We start from the raw sequence: 18,274 nt of genomic DNA on the forward strand, positions 1-18,274 counted from the left end.
AGAATTTGGCCTGTATTTGTGTAAATTTTTTGCAGTTTTTACTCTGAGGAACAGTGTTTTTTTATTTGTATTTGTGTATTTGTTTTGGTATTATACCTAAAGACCTTAAAATGTTTCGACCCTGGAAAAATAGGCAGGAAAATTTGGCAAATGAAGAGGAAAGTGTTTGTGCCGGCTTATGGAGACCGTGGGTGTACAAGAAAGACAATAACATTTGTGATAAAAACAATAAGAGTGATCTGGGCAGTGATTTAGACTTACATAGTTTAGATAGTTCATTTTCTAGTATCGAGGAAGCAAAAAGAAGCAAGGGAAGTAGAAGCTACAGAGGAAATCAAGCAGTTTTAAAAGAACAAATTTATCTAAATATCTATAACAATCTAAGGAATGATACTCAGTTCACAAATGATTGTAGTGCTTTGCAAAAAATAGCGTTTTTAACAGGGGTTCCCTATAGTACAATATGCCTGTAAAAAAAAGGATTAAAGACAGAATAAAAAGGAAAGATGCAGGACAATCAAAGGGACTTGACATGGATATTGGCCAAATTGCTAAGGAAAGGTGTGTATTCTAAATACAAAAACAATGAGGTTTTGACCATAGAGACACCTTATCGGCAAGGGACAAACATTTCTCACTCTCAACCTTGCGGAGATACCTGATAAAACTTGGATTTAAGCTTAAGATGGTTAACAAAAGAGCTGCTGTAATGGAATTGTCAGGTGGTGTATAGAATATTTGAGGAAAATTAAAAAAATTTGGGAGGAAGAAAGATCCATATATTATTTAGCCGAAACATGATATGATACATTTATGATTGATGTATGATTTCCATTCTCTGGGAAAAAAGTCCCTTTTTTGCCATAGTAAGAAAACCATATTTTTATTAATAAAACAAGTTTAAAATTTTGTTTTTTACAGCTTACTGCCCCTGTTGTCCTTCAGTGATACAATAAAGACTGCTTCTTCCACCATTCTCTGGCAAAAACCCTTTTTTGCTATGGTAAGAAAAACACTGTTTTTAATAAGAAAACAAATCTAAAATGTTGTTTTTTACAGCTTACTACCCTGTTGTCCTTCAGCAACACAATGAAGACTGCTTCTTCCTCCATTCTCTGGAAAAAAGTCCCTTTTTTGCCATAGTAAGAAAATCCTATTTTTATTAATTAAACAAGTTTAAAGTTTTGTTTTTTTCAGCTTACTGCCCCTGTTTGTCCTTCAATGACACAATAAGGTATATATAATGTAATGCTTTAGAATCCATATGCTGATGTGCGAGATGAAGTTGGAATCCATGGCGGCAACAGAGAAACTGTTTCCTTCCTTAATGGAAGAAACTGCTAAAGAACAATGGCAAAAAAACAGAATTTACAAAATTTGTATTAACTTTTTGGGCCAGATTCAAAAGAGTGGTTAAATTTATAAAAGTATTTAGTATCCTCACTGTAGTTTTAGGATCCAGTATACTTAAAATGTAGTGTTTTGTATAAGATTTTTAGTTTTTAGTATAAGCATTTATTTTTGTTAATTTTTATCTAATCTCTCCTAATATGCATAATAACTAAATACGAGGCAAACAAATTAATAAATACGTTCAGGATGTAAAGTGTGTTTTTTTTTATAAGTAAAACTTGTGTCTTTTAAAGGCATAAAGTATAGACAGCCAGATGATTTTTAATGTAAAAGTTTATTTTAAAAAATATACTTCCAATTTTCTGACTACATAATTACTTTTTATCAAAAGAAGTTGGTACTAAATATAGAGATGGGGGTTTTCATGAGTATATTATTATAATAATATATCATAATATGTATTAATTAAAAAAAACTATAATAAAGGACATCGAATATGGCAGTCACAATCCCCATTAATAATCACCATCATGTAAAAATAAATCTCAATTCCCAAAAAAAGGAAATATATAAAATTTGAAGACAAACCAAAACATTTTACACTTTTGTGTCAAAAAGTAACTATTTAATGCCTTAATCCACAGAATAAATGGGCCTAAGTAATTTGTCACCTACTCTCTCATTAAACGCAAAAATGCTTTATTGTCAATATAAACATAGAAGTTGTAGACAAAGCCAATAGACTACATTAAAGGAATAAAAACGAGAAACTAATTTAAAATAAAACTAAAATTATATAAAACTTTGAAAAATACTTAAATGCTAATCATTAAAAATTCATCATAGTTTAGGTGCTACATAGTTTAGTACGCTTTACTAGCAAGAAATATTTTCTTCCTTGTACGTAGGCTTTTTTCAGTCTTAAGTTGTCTTATTTCTAGTGGAAGTTTATTAAACAGCTTTCTACCTCCATATATGATAGAGCTACGGACAAGTTCAAAATGAGGAATGGGTAGCCTCAATAAATAGTTTTGTCGCGTATTATAGTGGCTTCCTAAGTGGAGTTCCTGTTTATATTTTCTAAAAACTAAGCAAACTGTTTCGAACATACAACACAGGGTTAAAATATTATGACTTACAAAAAGCGGGCGACATGAATCACGAGGCTTGGCCCCACATAGATATCTAATGGCCCCTTTCTGGAGTACAAACACTGAACTAAAAAGTGAATTTTTACATGAACCCCAAAAGCAAATTCCATATCGAAGGTGCGACTCGATAATCGCGAAGTATGCAGGCGATGTAGAAATTAAGACTGGTGGCAATAACCCTTAGGGCGTAGCAGCCTGATGAGACTTTTCTACATACATTCACGATATGGTCTTTAAATTTAAGGAACTTGTCTATGGAAAGACCCAAAAACTTACTGAACGGTGGCATGTTGATGGCTTCATTACTTAAACATATATCATTTGTATTACATTTAAGGATATTTGTTTTGGAAACATTAAATGTCAAAAAATTTGCATCACACCAGTCTTTTATTTTTAACAAATCTGCACGTATATTGGCCTCCATTTGAGAAACATCAGAGTCGTGCCAGAGGATGGTGGTATCATCGGCACACCAGTTACCTGCAGTTGTGGCAGATCGTTCACATAAATGAGAAAAATTAAAAGACCAAGTACTGATCCTTGCCAGTGGCGAAGCGTGAACTTTTTTTTCGGGTAGACAAACAATAAAAATCGTTAACCTTTCAGCGGTCGCGCCCATTTTCAAGAAAATAGTGGTCGCTGCGGACTCAGAGTCCGCAGCAACCACTTGTAGCTAAAAAGATCATTTCTTTTAAAATAAAAACTAAAAATATTTTTGGTTTGAATAAAAAATACATTTTAACGTTAGTAACATTTATTTCAACTGTTTGTTTTTTATTCTAACATAATTGGCGAGTAATTATACAAGAGAAAAAAAATAAACGAGATTCAAAAAACCTAAAACTAAAAGGTCAATTTTCCCACTTCGCTGTTTCAAAGCAATCTGGACATGTGGTGATAGCATGCTCTAAGCATACAGCTGCATTGCATTTTTTGCAAAAATATCGGGTAGGACGATTTTTTTTTCTGTCGCATAAAATACAACGTCCGCGTAGATTTGGTTCATTTTCAACTGGATTTTTTGAAGTCTCTGTTCCAAGGATCTCGTGGATTCTGAGTTTGGTAACTTTTAATATATTTGGAATCTCTACACGAGCTTTAAGTTGAGCTTGAATGAAAGTTGACGTAAAAATTCTTTACGCTTTATTTTTGCATCTGGATCATTAGCTTTGTACACAACTAATTAATTTATTCCGGCAACATTTAACATACTATAAAATATGACCATTGGCCATCTTCGAGTAGCGCGGGCACAATTATAAACTGAACATAACTTATTCACCGTATCGACCCCTCCTTTAGTTTGATTGTACATTGTAATGATCTCCGGTTTTCCATTTTCAGAATCCAAAGCATCATCCTTGTGTAAACTGGACATTAGCAAAACATTTTTACTCCTCTTGGGTATATAGGATACAAGTGTACAGGTTTCATTAAATCCAAACATTGATGAAAATTCGATCGGAAGTTCTCTTTTATTTTTTCTTACTGTTCCCATTAAAGTTAGTCTAAAATTTTGCTTTAAATTCTCTATAAGGCTGAACCTGGTAAACCAGTTATCAGTTGTATTACATTCCTACCAGTACCTCTAATTGTTTCACACAATCTTTGTACAACAGCATCTGGAGAGTTGCTAGCTTAAAAAGGGCCTTCAGGTTGTTTACCCACATAAACTTCCATACTACATGTATAAAACACCTTTGAGTCACACATAGCGAACACTTTTAGTCCATATTTATTCGGTTCGGACTTACTTATATTTACTCGGTATGTATTGGAAAAAACTACACCGACCGCGAAAGGCTTCTAGTTTTTCATCCACAGTAACATAGTGAAATGGAGTAAATCCAGATTTACATTTTTGCACGAAGTTATTAAAAACAGCCCTTATTAACGACAACTTTTCTATGGCTCTACGAGTTCCACGTGTCTCAATATCGTCAAAACGTAAATGTCTTAATAAAAAGCGAAATCTTTGTAAGGACATTGTAAGCCTAAAAATTTTAACACCAGTGCCATCGGTTTTTCACAAATCTTCAGCATTTAAATGACTGCTTTTTAACAATCCACCTAAATAAAGAGACCTATCAAAGCAAGCAATTCAGCAGAATCTGTGGGTTTAGCATCTCCTTCGCGTGAATAATTGCCACAGATGGATTCAATATGCTGGTTTGTATAATGGACAATGGTATTTACTGTCTTTTCAGAAAAAAAGTGCTGCCATATTTTTGTTAGAGATTTTTGATTTTTTAAATCTCCTTTGAGACCAGGCAAATGCGTAACCAAATTTTCGGCCGGTGTTCGGACAGCTTTTGAAGGACAATGCTTTCGCCACTTTGTGGTCTTGTCTTTGCCTATAAAAAAGGGACCTTCATTGTATTCATTTACTTTAATTTCAGTATCCGAAATATCCTGTTCACTATCAGGATCATAAACCTCTGTTTCGACGACACGTTCTTCTTCATCATCAGATTCATCCAGAGGCAATTCTTTTTCAAAGTCATTTTCCAAACATTCCTGCATTAATTTTTCTAGTCTGTCTTGCTCCTTTTCATACAAAGCCATTCTAAAGGTTAAACAAAAGTAAACTATTAGTAAATAGATCGAAAATAGGCAATATTTACATGCCTTTTAGCAATAAAATAATTATTTACTAAAAATGATTTTCGACGCGCCGCTAGTCGCTGCGGACTGATACTCTGCAAATATAAATATCTCTCTAACGCACTACAACTGAACCCTCCCGAGTTTAGCGGTACACTAATAATAGTAATAATGCTATTTCATTAAGATTTTGAAAACCGCAGCCCGAGGTGCGCAGTAACTTTTAGTCAATAACCAAAAACATTTTAAAATGGAGCGAGAGTCCGCGCGCGACCATTGAAAGGTTATTTAGAAAAAAATGTGTATTCAATATTATTCACTTTATTGAAATAGAGAATAAAAGCGCATGAAATATTAACTCAAAGAGAAAAATTATGTAGTGACATAAAAAAGAAAAAAATTATTACTACTAGCATAAAAAGTTAGATAGATTAAAATAAATACTACTTACAAAAAAACACAACTAAAATACAATTGCCAATATCGAACAGTCGTTCATAAATAACCACTAAAAAAACCTTTTTTATACACCAAAAATAAAAATACTAATTATTAAATTACTATAGCACGCGCCCCCACCAAATGCCAAATGCAGATTCATCAAAACAAAACAAAACTGAAAATGTATTGCGGCCGACCAGATCAAGCGTGTCCATAAACAATAACCGTCAACAGCATAATAAAATAGCTGGTCGACTTCGATAGACAAATGCTCGAATGTCTTTCCCGCGAGTAAATTTTGTATACGTAATAGGCTGAATGCTGATGCGGCCGGACTCTATAGTCTGCTTGACGCGTATTTGGTTCGATTAGATGCTCCAAATTTCGGAAGACAAATATCAATGTGTCTTCCTGGGGCTCGTATACATTAATTGGGTGTCAGCCCTGCATTTTTATCTTAATCGGTGCGGCAGGCGGGGCGAGCCTTCGGATTAATCATGTTTAGATACTATATAATAATAGTAAGGATAGCGACTACGTTCTGTATTAATTTTTTTTTTAAATTTTTATTCAACAATTACGTGATAAATTAATGACAAATAACTGGATAATTTTGGGTAGACAGTGTCTACCTTGTCTACTCGTACGCTTCGCCACTGATCCTTGCAGAACACCCACATTTATATTAAGTTCCTTAGACATACCACCATTAAATTTGACAGCCTGGACACGATTTGATAAGTAGGAACGAAACCACTCAAGGGCAGTTCCCCTGAAACCATAGAGCTCCAGTTTCATCAGCAGCACTCTGTGACTCATGCAGTCAAATGTTCTGTTGGAGGAATTATTTATCCTCCTTTGAAAGTAGGTCCACTTAGCCATTCTGAGTTTCTGTAAATCTTGCGGTATCTGTTATAATAATTTAAAAATGTTGCATTGTTCATAGCGTATTTCCTAATGTAAAAAAGGAAGCGCATATTTTTCCCAGATACTCGTAAACCCTTAGTATATCAAGGTTTTCTATTTCGTTTCTTAATATTGACAACAGGAAAAGCAGTGTTAAAATTGTTTAATACTATTTGATGAAAGCTATGCAGTGGGTTAACAGTAGTCAATGCATTATTCCAACTTGACGTATTGCAAAGCAAAGAGACTTGACTTGTTATAAGGGACTGATGGCGCTAAAAACTAAACTTATGAAATTAAAATTTTTGGTTAAACTCATTTAACGTACTTAAATCTTATATTTAAATTAAATATTATCTTGCTATCAACTATCCTGAATTTCTAACTTAATAAAACTAGACCTAAAAATCCCGAATAATAAAGTTTTAAATGCAAATAAATTTTAAGGCCGGACCTGTGCAACTTTTCACGCTTGAGTGGCTGTGACTAAGGTCAGGCATTTAACAAAATAGTACGTGGGCGCATGTAGTCACATTTTACGAATCAAATGTATAAATTCTTAAAAAAATGCTTAAAACATTTATTTATTTAATGAAATGATTAAATATCGCTTAGAATATTACTTTATGACTCTTTCCACATAAAATTTTGCGATTTAAACATGCATGTCATGCATGTGTGACAATACAAGCAACACCGGCACACGGACTATTTGGGGTACATCAAAGATTCTAATAGATCTCTGAACTGAACTATAACGGTTTTCTTATTACTTTTATAAAAAGCCAATTTTTAATGACACTACACGCTACTACACACAGGAGTGTATCACTGCAAAACAGCTAATTCTTTAAGATAAATAAACGAAAAACAAAAATATATTTGAAAGGTCAATGACACATAAAGTAAACAAGAATCTTTCACCGCGTAACGTCAAAGATTCGCAAGGAGCTTTCGCGCGAGGAGATTTCTTACATTAATGTTAATTCATAATTTTTGTTAAACAATTAAAGTAGTCGTTTTACAAATATTCAAAATATAAGAAAAAATAATAGGGGTGTCAAAGGAGTTGGGGTTGGCTTTTTGGAGGATAATTTTGTCGGGAGTATTTTTTAAAATACTTGTGGGTAGTGCCCCTATAACTAAAAAAAAATATTTTTTATTTCATTTTCTTTAATTTTTCACAATTTTTATTCTTTTAAATAAAAAAGTTATAGCCTGTCAAGTTGATTGTGAGACACCCTCTATAAATCTATAATCTAAAATCTATTTTATTCGTTATGACGCGTGTTGTTTTAAGAATGGAAAAATCTTAAATTTTTAGAGCAGCCTTAAATAATTTAATGAAAATAATGTCTATTAAAATTAACCCTAGTGTAAGAATAACAGACAATGACCTAAAGGAACACCCCAATTCCAAGTTATTGTTATGCACCTTCCAGGTTCTCAAAGCGGTTTGGAAATGGCTCATGACTGCATATAATGGGATAAATAAAGACGACCGTCAGGGTTTATACAAACTTTTTCACTTGATATTAATGGCTCAATTTGGTTACGAATTCTGAAAAATATCCCGAATATAGAAAATATGTTCAAAATTTATTAACTAGAAAGAAATTGTGGTGTCTTTTTTATCGAAAATCTTTAATTACACGTGGCCCGAATATAAATAATTATGTTGAAGTCATGTTTAGACTTTTTAAAGATATACCCCTTGATCGGACAAAAGCTTATAGTGTCACGCAACTGACTGATTTTATAATAAGTAGTTTTTGTAGCTAGTACAAGCAAAGGATACTGGGTGTAATAATGGGTAAAATAGATAAGACAAAAATGCAAAAACTACCAGATTCCAAAGATTACTCCATTATAGCTGTTCCAGGAACCTTGCATTATTATGTTAAAACTACTATCTCTAAAAATACAAGTTATTTCGTCGATATGAGTGGAGTTTGTTCATCTTTTGAGGAAAGTTCCCGAAAAATATGCAAACATCAAGCAGTCGTAATTAAAATTTTTAAAATAGAAAATGGTTGCAATACTTTAACTACACAAACGAAGGCATTGTTATTTAAAATTACAACGGTACTGATGCTCCTCTAATTTTTTTCTACTTCTGTTAGAAGTACCTGGTACCCAATCTCTAGAATAGTGGAAATAGAAAGTCAACCCAGCACGTCAGGTATAAATAGTTCTTCCTCAAAAAATTAAGCAGTTTCTGAAACCAATGGGCACAATGAAATATCTGAAAATGTAAAAGAAATGGCTGCAAATTATGCATGTTTTTTAGATGAAATTAAAGAAATGATCTTGAAAAATTTGAAGGAAGATCCGGAACATTTTCAACCAGCCATAAAAAATATATTAATAACTATAAAACAAACGTCAAAAATCATTTACATTTGCAAAGCTTATTGCATACTTCCTTTAAGTACGTACACTATTCTGGACGTAGTCAAAGAGGGACTCTTAAAAGAGGAAAAAATATCCGTTCCGCCTACAACAAGAAGCAAGTCAAAATATACTGGTTAGCATAATATAATAATTTACATATATTTTAAATATAACGAAACCATTTTTAGGAAAAAGAAGATTCTAAGGTGGTGGAAGAAAGAATCCAAACAGAAGTCTTGTACCGCATTCCATCGCACAGCGCGTCGAGAGCAATGTAAGATTGGGAACAAGAAAATTTGTAAAATAGTTTTAAATTTTTTTTAACTCGTTAATAATAAATATCATTTACTTATTAATAATGTAAAATACATATTTATACCTTTTTTATTTGATTATGGTATTATGTATTTATTTGTTCATATATATATTGTATTTATTTGTTCATGCGTTTTAATATTTAGATATTATTTACACAATAATAAATTATGCTAATACTAATATGATAAGTAACACTCGATAGGTTTTCGAGAATCATGCTATAACATGTGCTACATTCAAAAAACCGAATGTGTTGCCGAATGGGTTTCGGGCGTCGTATTGAGCTATAATGAGTGCGACTTACCTCCATGCATCCCGGACAGCTATTACAATAAGAGAGAAATTCAAACAATTTTTTGAACACCTTATAAATAGGAATACATAAATTTGATTTTATTGTTAATAATTTTGTACTTAGCTGTCGTTCCCATGACTTCACCGACTTTTTTCTAATCTCTCTGCGTTAATAGTCTGTTGTAATAACTCTTATTTCTCTTGTCTTACAAAATAGGAAGTTTCTGTATTAAATTAATTTCTAGACCCATGCTTTGATTTAGTGCTTACAATCACGTGCGGATCGCGCGAATTTATCAACCCAACTGATTGTGTCGCATCCCTTTATATCGTATGTACGCCGCAGGTCTCGTGCAATTCCTCACGTACGCCATGCCATATTAATGACGGCCGTTTGATTTTGACACATCCCATCGCTTCGCTCAGCATCGCAACTGATCGCTCACGTAGGACAATGCGTAAGCGATAGCCTTAACCGTGACGTCATTTGACATTTTTGACAGTAACCGTTGGTTCTTACCAGTGCTGGGATTCTAAAATCACGACTCGATCTCGATACGATCACGACTTCGAATTCGATCGCGACTCATTTTCAATTTCAATCGTCGGCTAAACTCGTTTTATTCGATTTGATTTAGGTTTCTTGGTAAATATTTGTTATTTTCCCTAATATTGGACAGATGGAAACGTCAATTGTCTTTTCTATTGATAAACAGTAAACACTAATAATTTTCATTTATTTTCTTATTTTTTTTTCACCTTCGTGTTTTTTTATTTAAATATATGCCTATATTATTTCTTTAAAATAAAAAAATGTTTAAAACCACCACTATCCATTGGAAAATAATAATTCAGTTCATGGAAAATCACAAAAACTTGTGTTCATCCACCTTAGGTTTTAATATGGCAACATGGGTGCAATCAAAAGGACCTATAACACCAGGGAAATTGGATCTCTCTATAAATGTTAATTTATTAATTTCTCTCATCTCTTATATTTGAAAAATTAATCGGTCAGCAAGGTAATTGTCAATAATTTCAGTAATTTTATGGATTCAACGACTTGCAGTAGTTTCGCTAATTGCAAATTTAAAATCTTGTTCAATGCTTCTTTGGTAGTAATCTGTGGCATAAAATCTTGACATACTAAAACTGCCCATTAAATGATACCTCTACTTCCTCTGCCTCTATTATTAACAAAAAGTTGTGGAAAATAGGGTCGAATTAAATCTACTAGTTGTTGTGTTTAAGAAAGCTTCTTGATATACTAATGAAAATCTGGTATGACTATTGGTAAAGAATAAATGAAACAAATACGTTTAAAAAAGGATGCTGTCACATTATGCACGTATTAAAAAAGGAAGAACCTATATCGTATGGTGTTTACGATATACCCAAGCGTGTCGTCGACAAATCGTTAAAAACTAGGCAATCCGCAACACACTCACGACTGAAAATTGTATTTAAAATCAGTCATATCGAGTAATCGTGTCGAATCGTGATTTTAGAATCCCAGCCCAGACTATCGCTTGGAAAGGCTATAAGCAGGTGCACAAAAAGTGCACAGCAGTTTTTGTGGTTTTCCATGAATTCAATTATGATTTTCCAATGGATAGTGATGGTTTTAAACGACAATTTTTTATTTTAAAGAAATAATATAGGCATATATTTAAATAAAAAAACACGAAGGCAAAAAAAATTAACAAAATAAATGAAAACTCTTATGTTTATCAATAGAAAAGACAATTGACGCTTCCATCTGTCAAATATTAGGGAAAATAACAAATATATACCAAGAAACCTAAATCAAATCGAATAAAACGAGTTTAGCCGACGATTGAAATTTAGAATCACCCTTGTCGTCACGACTGGGTCGCGATCGAATTCGAAGTCGTGATCGTATCAAGATCGAGTCGTGATTTTAGAATCCCAGCCCAGGGTTACTCGCGGTTAAACCGATGACGTCAAATGTCGCTTGTATGAAGTGGTATTTAGAGTAATAATTTAAGTAATTTGACAAATACTTGGCAAGTGTCTATACCAGTTTAAATCAAGTTTACTCCAAGTGCCTTTTTCTATTGCGGGTAGTAAAAGTAGTTTTCTTTAAAGATTTGACGAAAAGACAAGTAGTTTATAAAACTAGAGAAAAGTAATCCAATATATGGAGCTGCTTTTATCCACTTTACGTTTAACTTTACTAAAGAAACACAAACAAAAAAGCAAACCAAGGGGAAGTAGGTATATATGTACATGTCAAGCTTATTTTAATATTAGTCAAATTATAATACGCCGAGGCTTTGCCTACAATTTGACTAATAATTTAAATAATTAAAGTACAAATTAATATTTTGGATTATTTCTTACAATATAGTCCGCGCTCGATTTGAGCATAACGCTGCTCTGTTAAAAACAGCAATCTAGAGACATAACAGACAACTTTTTTGTTTCCCGTGGAAGAAGCATCAGCAGAGATGATAATCTTCTGGCTGGCGTCAAAATATTTAAGACAAGGACTCTCTTGTAGTAATTTCTTAATTTTCTCGAATGCCTGAATTTGAGCGAGATTCCAAGAAAAAGAAATATTCTTCTTTAATAAGGAAGTAAGAGGTTCTAACACATCAGATCTATTAGGAATGAATCGACGTATTAACCATACCTAAAAAACGCTAATTTTTAAGTTCATTTTTATCAGAAGGCTCGGGAAATTTGACACTCGCGCTTATAGGCTCGCGATATCAGGTAAATTTCTTTACCTGATATTATGTAATGACTCAATAGTCGGGGCGTGTATAAGAATATCATCGATATGGGATACCACGTTATCAGGTCCCTTGAGAATTTTATTTATTAATAAAGAAAAATATTCAGATGCACAGGTTATACCGAATGGCAACCTCTTGAATTTTAAACATCCAAATGGTGTTATGAAGCACGTTAAATCCTGACATTCTTTTCCCAACTTAATTTGATAAAATCCGTATCTAAGCGACTAAAGTACTTAGATCCCTGAACCTGAGCAAGAAGTCTTGCAACTTTCCCTATAGGAAAATGCGTGCGCATCACGGATTTATTTAATTTAGTGTACTCAACACAAAGACGGATTTACTATTATTTTTTCGAACAATAACAAAAGGACTGACAAGAAGTATGATATTCGACATGTTCTATAATATCCAATTTTTGTAAACGTTCAAGTTAATCTTTTAAAGGTTTAAGTAATGGAATGGGTACGACTCTTTCAGTTTTGAAAATGCCCAGTTGATTAAAAATTGTAGGAAACTTTTGCTCAGTTTGTTCTAATTAAAGAAAATTCACAGAACAAAATCCATCACCCTATAAATAGTAATAAATAAATTGCAATATATGTAAATCAATAATTGCCCATTGACCCAAAATGGGTTTACATAGGTCTTCAATGGCATAGATATCAGTAAAACATTTATTTTTGGAATTACTTAATATACCATGCATAATGCCCCCATGATGAATATTTAATCTTTGGCCCTGTCACGACCTTAGAAGTCATATGTAATCTTTGAATTACATTTTCATGTAATAAAAAAACAGGTATACAAGTTATGTCAACACCAGTGTCAATCATGAATTTAAATTCTTTATTTAACTCTGCACAATTTTAAAGGAATTAACCATTCTTTCTGATTCTGAGATGTTAAATTTCATTTGATCGAACCTAAAAACTGGCCTGAAGGGCTAATATTGTTAGAACAATTTTTATAACATAAAGTAGAGTTTGTATTACAATCACTACTTTCTACAACATATTGAATAGATCTAACCTTTCTCCCTCGACAAACAGCAGCCCAGTGCCCTTTTTTGCCACAAGAACGGCATGTTGATTGCTTGGCAGAATTCTTTTCCCTGGAATGCTCTGCTAACCTACAAAATTGGCATTTCCTGGCACCATTCTTTTTATTTTCCTCTTCTCTCCTGTTTTTGTCAGAAAAACGGAAAGAGCATTTTCTCCTCGCGAACTGCACCCTTGTACTGCAATAGGATCACTGACGCCATCATGGTGCTCTCGCAGATAAATCTGCTTGTAAGCCACCTGGCTTCTTGTGACTGAGGTCACCGTACCTCCTCGCAGCTCCGCCTGCTTTACTGCTATGATGCAGTCTGGAAGACTCAAATTTGACTGTAATTCCAGCCTTTTCGCTGGTTTCGTAATCCAGCATGCCCACGACAATACGATCACGTATCAATTTATCTTTCAATTGGCCATATTGGCAGTGCTCTACAAGTAAATGTAAACTTGTAATAAATAACTCTATGGGCTCACCTACCTATTAGCATCGGTTATTAAATTTATAGCGTTCAAATATTAGATTTCTGCGGGGAATAAAATGATTTTCAAAGGTCTGCATTGTCGCTGCATAGATTTTAGAAACTTGCACAAATTGCAGCATAACTTATTCAGCTTCCTCGCGAAGAATATACATTAATATATTCTTCAGCTTGTCCAGACACTGACATGAAGCGCTCAAAACGTTTTCACCACTGGAACCATGCTTGAGGCATTGAAAAATCAAACTTTTGTGGTGGAGACACCAGCACAAAAAGTTTAGTAGCCATTTTAGCGTCGTCGATAGAGATATCGCCAGGAAAAATCCACGGTTTAGAAACAAAACCCTCGCTACTTTTTACGCGTAAACACCACAAACCAACAACATTAACACCGCTGCCACCATGTTCTGTTGGGTTCTTTTAATAAAACTCGATAGTTGTTGGCTTAAGCCTGACAGAACAGTTTTTATTTGTATTTTACAATAATAACTTAATGTTTTGTGTTGCCATGTAAAATGATTGTCGTATAGTTGAAACCTTTGGTGTGATACTCAAATTACGAGAGTGTTTTACCACTAAACTTCTAATTTCACGTTCTCTATAGTTTAATGTAGTCAGATTAAAAAAATAATCAAGTACGGGTTAGTTTTCGGGAGTACTTGCTTGACTACATCAAAATGACTGGTAATTCTTGAAGGAAATGTTTTTTTTTATATCAAGAATTTGATTTCATACTTTATGAAAATGATCGACGATCTACAAAAGGAGAGCATTTTTAAGTTGTCAAAAAAAAACACTTCGAATGTAATAATTATCTAGCTATTTTGAGGCAGAAGTGTAATTTATTTGAATATTTCCCGCATTAATTGAGAATTTGAATCAAGTAAGCCTAAATATTTTATTAAACAAGTTGAATTTAATAATATTTTGCTTTGTTGATGCAGTTAACGTGCGTGAGCTTATTAAGGCTGGAGTGGTTCTCATTCATCTGAATCTAAGGGGTCACTAACTGGATTTTTAAGTGTTCCTTGTGGAATTTGTAGGCTGAAACAAACTGAGTTTTGTTTTTCTGCAGTTCCTGTCGTAGTTATTTCTGCTTAGCATCCTTGACATCATGGGCTGATTTGATTTGAATGGATTGAAAATAATATTGTAATAGTTGTGATAATTATTTATCAAGAATTTAAGGATAAAATTATATAGCTTATTGATAGTCCTATACTTTATAGCGCTCATCATTTTGCTTTTTACATCATACGCTTAGTTTTTCAAACTATATGCCACTTTTGGAACATTAGCGTTTTATCAAGTCATAAACTGCGGTTAAACATTATTGTGAATTTATGCAGTATTTTCTGTTTTATTTTAGGAATAAATTCTTAGAAATTTTCTCAAAGCAAGAGGTTAGGTCATTATAAAAAAATCAATTTCAATCAATTTTCTGCTTTTGCAGTTCAATTACCGCTGTAATTATTCGATAAATACACTCTTATGGATTTTTTTAAATACTCACATATTCCCCTATCCCCAAAATATTTACATATTCTAGGCGTATAAGACTAATTTTACAATAAACCTGTGACATACACAGCAAAAATTCCGACCTGATTTGTATTTCCATTCTCCATCGCATCCGTACTACATTTAGGTACCGAGTTATCGCCGATTAGGCAGATGAAGTAACGCTAGCACGTAAACGTACGTAGGCGCACGTAGATATACGAATTATCAATTCTGTGTAAATTGTTACCTTTCCTTATATATTTATAGGTTTTGAAACGGAAATCAAACAAAAACTAATTATTTGATTTTTATTGTGGTGTTTAATTATGGACGAAATTCTCAATGCAGCCGCTATTGGAGATTCAGATTTCAACCACGATAATGTAGATCTTCTTCTTTATTGTTTATTTTAAAACGAGTCCTTGGGCAATAGCCTAAAAATCTATGTTTGGATTTGACAATCAAATAGCTGATGTAAAAACCCGACTTATTCGGTTATAACTTATAATGGCTACTGTTCTCGAATAATCGCAGCTAAACGTTTAATCAAGGAAAAAGTCAATTCTGAAGTAGAGTCAATGTACCTATTATTGAAAAGTTTTGTAGGGGAAGGCTATTAAGCTATTAGGGGAAGACTCCACAATTAAAATGACAATTCTAATATTCGAAGTGATGCATTTCGGCGAGTGTTCTTGCCATCATCAGTCTAGAAAGCTGCTAATTGCCTTTACACATTCACAAAACATATTCAACATTTCTGGGGAAACAGAATATAGTAACTTCTAATACAATTTCTTATAATTATCAGGTTCTAGAAAATCTGTCAAATTGTAACACTTATTTATATAACCATTTGACATAATGACTTGCTTTTTACTGACACGGGTGATAATAATCCTTTGTATTCCTCATGTGATTCATCATTTTCTTGTTTTTTTAAATAGGTATAAGTAGCCTTCCCTAAAAACCCACTAGCCGCCACTGATACATAGTTCTTTAATTCGTTTAACGTATCCGCATTGGTGCACGCCATATTTGTTAATCATTATGAGTATGTAATATTTGACCACACTTATCTTCTTTAAGTCGTCTAAGAAATTAAATTTACGGATTTAATTTCTTAATAATTAATAATTTAATGCTTTCTTCTATGACGCCGATTAGTCCAATACTAGCTCCAATACTTGGGGACAATTTAAATGGGGATCAAGAAAAGAATATATCTTCTCTACTGCTTTCTTACATGCCTTAACTGAAATATTGCCGCTACTGAATAAGCACTTTAAAAAGTTGTAAGCCTTAGGATAAAGCCTAATCACAAAAAACTTAAATTTAAAGTACCAACATCATCATGAGAAGAGGAATAGTCATAATCTATTTTTAAATCAATTTTATACAACGAATGGCACAGTATGTTCTATATAGAGAATACTTCATGGACGAGCAAGAATTGAGGTGTTGGCCTCTCTATTAGAGGTTTCATTGCTGTCTGCTTTTGTGCAATTTAGATGATGTCTAGATCTAATTTATTATAAGATAATACTATTTTTTTGCCTAGGACTAACAAAATAATATAAATTTAATACTTTTGTAAGAACATAGATTGAATCTGTCAAGCAATTATAGTTCGCTTATATAGCATATTTTCTTTTTCTTTTTATATTGATTATTGACTGTGTCACTGTAATTTGTAAAGGTATATAATAAACAATTAAATTTAATCTGGCAAAAAAAACGAACATAGATATATACATATATTAGAACTTTTATTAATCTAATTCTATTTATCAATTTTTATACAAATATTATTTTTGAAAGTAAGCCTTACAAAAAAGATTGTCTTTATGATAATCAGAATTACACATTGAGGATAACAAATGTCTTGATTTTTTTCAGAATTGTTATTTTGGTATAGTCTTATTATTTCCCTTCAAGGTCTTTAAAATAAGTCTAATCGAATGCAGCTCGTCGTTATTTAATTTCTTTGAAATATATGGCCCTGTAGATGTTAATGGATATATAATGGATCGTCTTTTTAAAACTTGTTGTTTTGTATGAATAATCTAAAAAAGCAAGTTGAAGAAATATTGTAAGGTTAGGAACTTAGGAACTGCTGGAAAAACTGTGTTTCTGTATAAATAAGAATAAAGCAATTATTATATCTTATTCAATTTCAGGGGCACTTTTCTACTGTCTCTACAACCAATCGACCAAAGCAAACAATTCACGTCGGCTATCGATCCTTTAGCTTTAGCAGTAAGCCGCCTCCGAGTCTGCTGCAGGTTTACTGGCCACTGGCGCCATTAAACATAGCGTAAACACAGCGTCGTCAGTTTATGTTGTAGCACCAACCTATACAGTGTCCTTAGATAATTACCGTGCGAAAAAAATTTGGTTTTACTTTTACCAGTGTTCGTGCAGTGTCAACAACATTGCTGACCTCGTAATAATATGGATCAGCATACAGATATTATTGGTGTGTGGAGGCTGGTAAGTGTGACTAAGCTATTCGGTTTGTAATAATTAAAGTTTGTAGTTGGAATGAGGATGGATATTTTCATTAACTATCAGATATGATAAATGGTATGCCGTCTCCCACTTTTGTGTCTAGATAAATTTGTGTAGGTGGTTGTTTTACCCTTAGGTTAAAGGATCCTAGTTCAAAGGATAAAGCTATTGAAAAATAAGTTTTAATATTTATAAAATATTTTAAATTTTTCATAATCAAAAACCGAATATTTTCTTGATCGAAAAATGTTATAAAATTTGCTTAAGACTAAGCTAGTCAATGCAATTCTATATTAAAGTCGTCTCATACTTACTTAAATGAGCAAAAAATTATGCATCAAAAAAACATACAGGGTTCTGCCGCCATCCCAGGTGTATCATTGTCAAAATAAAGCTTTAAAGCAGTACGACAAAATAAGATTTTTATTTTTTTTCGAAATAGTTTTACTGACTAAACCGCTTTGATTTGCTTGAATTTTCATATTTTTTAACGAAAT

The 18,274-nt window shown here is 32.8% G+C and overlaps 1 protein-coding gene and 1 long non-coding RNA gene across 2 annotated transcripts in view; both read left to right on the forward strand.

The window, feature by feature from the left end:
• The first annotated feature begins 646 nt into the window (after positions 1–646).
• LOC126734195 (uncharacterized) lies at positions 647–1,659 on the forward strand. The gene is made up of 3 exons (XR_007660011.1): positions 647–1,003; positions 1,060–1,142; positions 1,198–1,659. It is a non-coding gene; the product is annotated as an uncharacterized LOC126734195 (long non-coding RNA).
• Positions 1,660–17,736: 16,077 nt separating this feature from the next.
• Positions 17,737–18,274, forward strand: part of LOC126734085 (E3 ubiquitin-protein ligase RNF144A) — a 246,320-nt gene continuing 245,782 nt past the window's right edge. The window contains exon 1 of the mRNA XM_050437620.1: positions 17,737–17,759. The gene's annotated coding sequence lies outside the window, so the exon portion shown is untranslated. The remainder of the gene's footprint in view (positions 17,760–18,274) is intronic.

The sequence above is a fragment of the Anthonomus grandis genome, chromosome 1 (genome assembly GCF_022605725.1).
Source record: "Anthonomus grandis grandis chromosome 1, icAntGran1.3, whole genome shotgun sequence".
In the NCBI taxonomy this organism is placed as follows: Eukaryota; Metazoa; Arthropoda; class Insecta; order Coleoptera; family Curculionidae; genus Anthonomus; species Anthonomus grandis.